Consider the following 6,255-nt stretch of genomic DNA (forward strand, 5'->3'; position numbering starts at 1 on the left):
AAAAAAAAAAAAAAAAAAAAGAAATCAATGTACTAGTAATACAAAATGTTAATATTAAACCAGATATTAAAGAACATCTTCAACCTAATGCAAAACAATTTCATTTCTGAGGCCCAGACTTGTATCCCTAGTCAGCAGGAAGAAGTTAGAGTGGTTGTCACCCCTCATCCCTCACAACTGAGGAATTTATATAGAACAGGGGGAAATGAAACCATGCCCCAAAGAGTTAAAGAAATCAGTGGTTAAATTCTTGGACTTACAGGATAACAGGTAAGAAAATAGCTTGCTGAAAAGCTGAAACTGAAGCTGTGCCCCAAAGCATAAGAAACCAGTAACTAACAGAAATTCTTGAGTTTGCCAAATAACAGATAAGAAAAGAAACAAGCTGCTGGAACTCCCTCCCCTTTTAAGATCAAGAAAAACCTGGCTAAAATTGGTTAGAACCAAAATGGCTGACTGGAGCTTGCACACAATAAGCTTGCTGATGTCATAGCCTGAATTTCCACCACATGTTTTGTACTAACTCCCCCTGAATTTGCACATGCAACTCAGGAGTCATCATGAAGAAATAACTGTGCATGCCCAAGGGCTTTCCAGACCTCCCCTTCCCATGCACCAATCACCTACTAATCTCAGAATCCACCCCTTGAACTTTTTCTAATAAAAATACTGCTTTAAGGACAGCACAGAGAGACTCCTTGACTCAAATTTTAAAATCTTTGGTAATGTAATTAGTCATCTTCTTTGTTGTACCATAAGTGGATTTTCTTCAGTCAAAGCTGGCTTGCAATGTGGGTGTGGGACTGCAAGCAGGAAGTGATAGTGTCTCTGGACCTGCTGACCCTGGTCTATCTCTTGGAGTTCACTTTCAACATAAAGCTTTTCTTTTGTCAAAAGTCCAAGGTCATAGTATTGGCTTCTAGCACATCAGGCCCCTTTTGCTCAATAACGTTAGCATCAGATCCCATAAGTTAGGGGCTCAGTTCCACAATCCCACCAGGAAGAATAGCTCGTGAATGCTGGGCTTAATTCCTGGGTGATGGGTTGATCTGTGCAGAAAACATGTAACAAATCTGCACATCCTGCACATGTACTTCAGAACTTAAAAGTTGAAGAATAAAAAAAAGAATAAATGAGGCTACAGAGAGCAAGGTCATGGCCACCGTACATCAGCAGACCCATGTGCAAAGCTGGAAACCAAGAAATAGTTACTTATTATATATCTTCATCAGCTCAGCTGCTGTATCAAAATGTCACAGACTGGGTGACTTAAACCACAGAAATGTATTTCTCACAGCTCTGGAGACTGGGAAGTCCAAGATCAAGACGCCAGCACTCCCGGGCTCACTTCCTAACTTGCAGATGATGTCTTCTCACTGTGTCTCACATGGTGGGGAGAAAGAGTTCTGGTTTCTTTTCCACTTCTTATAAGGACACTAATCCCATGATGAGGGCCCCTTACAACCTCATCTAAAACCTGATCACCTCCTAAAGACTACACCTTCACATTTATCACATTGAGAGTTAGGGCTCAACATATACATTTTAGGAGGACACAAACATTCAATCCATAGTAGTTTATGATTTGAGCAAGTCACCCCACCTCTCAAAAGCGCATCTCCCTCCTCTCCAAAGTGGGGAAAGTATATCTAAGTTGACATAACATTCTAATAGAAGCTGACAGTAATCTCTCAATAAATACTCATTGTTTTGACACCCCCGTACAAAATTACCCTTTGACTCAAAATCTCTGGCAGCTGACACACAGTTGGTGCTTCTATTAAAAAGGCTTGAAACTACAGCTTCTGTAAGGGCTTGTTCACTTGCTTGATTTATTTCCTTTTTGTTTTCAAAGGGAGGAGCGTCTTAAACTGGGCCAACCTGGTCCCAACCTCAGCAGTTGCCCATCAGCTGGGTTTCTTCCTCCTCTGTAGGGCACACATCCGTAATTCAGTACTGAGAAGTTTCCCTGAGATCATGCCCAAAATGCCTGTTATTACTGAGATTAACACCATCATCAATCATCCACGTTCCATGAGCATCTGCAATTGGGCACTACACAGAGCAGGGAGGTAGACATCCCTCACAGGTTTCTCATCTGAACAGACAGATAGAGCAGAGACAAAGGAAAGGGCAAGCCTGCATCGAGACTCTCCAGGCTTCTCCCGCCCGCAGCTGTCTGATGACGAATCACAAGGGGAAATTCAACAAGCAGGAGGGCCTATTCCAGAGTGCAGGGTTCCATGTCCTTCCCTAGAAAAATCACAGAAACTGTGGCTCTTGGTGCAGGAGTCAGAGGTGGATGTGGGCTCTATGTTCTGGCTCTTCTCTCATTCTCATTGCAGAAAGGGGGATGGGAAGGTGGGTGGGTGTAGCAAATTGTCAGGATGCCTATCATCTCCAAATTGCAGGATGCAATTGAAAACATAGGTCATTTTTGCTACATAGGGCAGAGGGTAGCTCTACTCTGGAGCCAGAGGGGCAGCCCAAGTACAGCAAGGTCTTGGGCCAAGCTGCTCTTAGGACTGGCTGATAGCTCTTGCCTTCTGAGGAAGCAGGAGTCAGCAAAAGGCAAGAGAGGATGCTGGTGAGTCTATCAGGCAACCAATAAAGACCAGCTGTTGGAAGAGTCTGAGAGTGGAAGGAAGCAGAAAAATAGAATGGCAGCTCTCAGGAGCGTGGCCAAGGTGAGTGGTTGTTATAAGATAGAAGAGTCACTCACATTTGCAGGAATATCAGAAGAAACAATGGAGGTGGAAGGTGCCAGGAAGTAGGGCAGTTTGCACTCCCAAGTTCCAGAGGTAATCAGGAGAGTAAATCTCTCTTGGTGAAGTCAGGAAAGACTTTGCGAAACTTTTCCTTCTGAATCCAGGAGCCACTAGAAATTGCCCCCGAAGCTCTGACATTCTCCCAATATTAGGTAATTTGTTTACTTGATCCAAGATTGAGGCTCTATCAAAAGACAGCCAATGAAAAAGATATTCAGTCTCTAAAAAATGGTCTTTTATTTTGAAAAAAAGGCAAAAGAGGTGACTAGGGAGGTCTGTGTCCCCCTCCACTACCCCCTCCACACTCCCCCATCCTGAGATGATAACTGGCCTTGTGTCCCTAGCAGGGCAGGAGCCATGGAAGTGAATTGGACACTTCCAAATTAAGAGACAAGAAGGTCTCCACTTCATTTCGACCAATAGCAGCAAACTTGAAGGCATTGTTTATTAGGACAACTCTAATAATGATTTATGCACATCTGTACATTTCAATTTAACCAAAATTAAAAATTACCAGATTAGTTAAGTGTGTAATCCTGTAAATTAATTGTCAATTAGTTGCTCCCTAATGATAATGAAATGCTTACCAAATAGCATATGATCGCTGAATAGTGCCAAATAAATTGATTAAAACATTTCCTCAAGAACTAACAAGGGTCCCATTTGCTCAGTTTCCTTGATAAGTTATAGTATGGTCAGGACTTTGAAAACTGGGTCTGAGATTGGACTTGCATTACGCTAGGAAGGACAAACTGTCCAGGTGACCAGGTCAGAGGAATGCGTACCTCCACACCCAGACCCCATTGCAGAGGTAGTTGAAAAGACACAGAATCTAAGTCAAGGTGCCTACGCTGGAATCCTGTTGCCAACCCCAGCTAGCTGTGTGACCTCTGCTAAGCCTCAGTTTCTTGGTGATTAAATGGGCATGATAGTTTTTCCAATTTTAGGTTGTGATGAGGACTAAATTAACACAGGAAATGAAGGACTTTAGAGCTGTGGCAGGCAGGCCTCACCCACAAGGTAGTCAATAAATATTGATTGACTGAAAACTTTAGGTGAACTCTATCATTATTACTTTTTTATTTTTTCTTTTTTGAGATGGAATCTCGCTCTATTGCTCAGGCTGGAGTGCAGTGGCACGGTCTCAGCTCACTGCAACCTCCGCTTGCCAGGTTTAAGAAATTCTTGTGCCTCAGCCTCCCAAATAGCTGGGACCACAGGCACGTGCCACCATGCCCAGCTAATTTTTTGTATTTTAGTAGAGATGGGTTTTCACCGTGTTGCCCAGGCTGGTCTATGAACTCCTGAGCTCAGGCAATCTATCCACCTCAGCCTCCCAACATGCTAGGATTACAGGCATGAGCCACCACACCCAGCCTGAACTGTATCATTATTAATAAGCATTTGAGCATTGTCTTTGAGCAAGGCACTATGCTTGGGGGTGGAGATAAAGAGGAAAAGGGAAGAAAAGGAAGTAGCAGAGAAGAGGAAAAGAAACCAGATACCATCCCTTGCACTCAAAGGGACTGTAATCTAATTAGACAGCAAAAGTTGCGGGAAACAGGTATCATGATAACAATAGCCAATATTTATTGTTTTTTCCTATGTGTCAGGCACTAGCATAAGCTCTTTAGGCATTATTTAAACTCCTCACAATCCTATAAGAGAGGACTATTCCTTTTAGCCCTATTTTACAGATAGAAACTGAGGCACTAAGTTAAGTAACTTGCCTAAGGTCACTCATTAAGTGCCAGAGCTAGGATATGAGCCTCAATTATTCTGCACCCTTAATACTACCTGTTGTATGGAGGGGAAGGGGGAATCAGAAGTCCTGGATTTGAATCATTCATACTGTCTATGCAGCCCTAGGCAAATCACCTTACCCCTCAGATTCAGAGACTCCTCATCTATAAAGCGAGTTCACATTCCCCACAGCACAGTTTATGGTAATCATGAAATAAGTTGAGTAAGAGTACTTTGCATTATGGCTGGCATGTGCTGTGCATGTAATAAAGTTTAGATGCATCTGAATCTGCCTTGCCATTTATACCAGAGCTTCTGCCAGCTAAAAATGCCCCGAGCTCTCTGGGTAAAACCTGGACACTGAATGTGCTTCAGACCCTCTCTGCAATGGATTGACCCAGAGTATTTCAAACACTGCATCAGGGAATTACATATGAGCAAAGGTAATCTACAACCAGTGGGCTATCAAATGTTTTCATAACACATTTGACCAATGGAACATTTTGGGCATGGTTCCAGGTGGGAGTCTGGGAAGCTCAGCAGCCATGTCAGCCACCTCATGCCCAACAACACTGCCAAAATGCCCATCCTGAGTCTGGGCACCTGGAAGTCCCCTCCAGGACAGGTCACCGAGGTTGTGAGGGTGGCGATCGGCACTGGGTACCACCACACTGACTGCACCTACACCAGAATGAGCATGAGGTACAAGTGGCCCAGGAGAAGCTCGGGGAGCAGGTGGTGAAGCGTGAGGACCTCTTCGTCGTCACAAACTGTGGTGCACGTACCATGAGAAGGGGCTGGTGAAAGGAGCCTCCCAGAAGATACTCAGCGACCTAAAGCTGGACTATGTGACCCTCTATCTTATTCACTGGCCAACTGGCTTTAAGCCTGGGAAGGAATTTTTCCAATTGGATGAATCAGGCAACATGGTTCCCAGTGACACTGACATGTGGACACATGGGCAGCCATGGAAAACTGGCGAAAGCTTTTGGCATCTCCAACTTCAACCATCAGCAGGTCAAGAGGATCTTAAACAAGCTTGGCTCAAAGTATAAGCTGGCAGTTAACCAGATTCAGTGTCATCCGTACCTAACTCAGGAGAAGTTAATCCAATTCTGCTGGTCCAAAGGTATCACGGTGACTGCCTGTAGCTGCCTTGGCTCTCCAGACAGGCCCTGGGCCAAGCCCAAGGACCCTTCCCTACCGGAGGATCCCAGGATCAAGGCAATCACAGCCAACCACAATAAAACTACAGCCCAGATTCTGATCCGGTTCCCCATGCAGAGGAGCTTGGTGGTGATCCCCAAGTCTGTGACACCAAAATGCATCACTGGGAACTTCAAGGTCTTCGACTTTGAACTGAGCAGCCAGGATATGACCACCTTACTCAGCTACAGCAGGAACTGGAGGCTCTGTGCCTTGGTGAGCTGAGCCTCCCACAAGGATTACCTCTTCCATGAAGAGTTTTGAGGCTGTGGATGCTTGCTTGTCCACAAGTGACCTACACCTGTTTTTCCTGCCTCATTTTTTCTTGCAAATATATATGGCCTGTGTCACTCAGGGGTGGAACAGCAACCTGAAGACAGACCATTGAGGGCTTGCCTAGTTTGATGTTGGGTTTGAAGAGCAGTACCCACAGAGCAGAAGTCTCTTCCAGTTTTCTTTGCTCTTATTTTTGCCTAGCTGGAGAAAATACAACTTGAATAACCTTTTCTGACCAAGGAAAAGCAAGATCTACAAAGTC

The 6,255-nt window shown here is 44.5% G+C and overlaps 1 pseudogene; it reads left to right on the forward strand.

The window, feature by feature from the left end:
• Positions 1-5,004: 5,004 nt before the first annotated feature.
• Positions 5,005-5,981, forward strand: LOC105510670 (annotated as a pseudogene).
• The last annotated feature ends 274 nt before the right edge of the window (positions 5,982-6,255 follow it).

The sequence above is a fragment of the Colobus angolensis genome, unplaced genomic scaffold, assembly GCF_000951035.1.
Source record: "Colobus angolensis palliatus isolate OR3802 unplaced genomic scaffold, Cang.pa_1.0 Scaffold101, whole genome shotgun sequence".
NCBI classification, from domain to species: Eukaryota; Metazoa; Chordata; class Mammalia; order Primates; family Cercopithecidae; genus Colobus; species Colobus angolensis.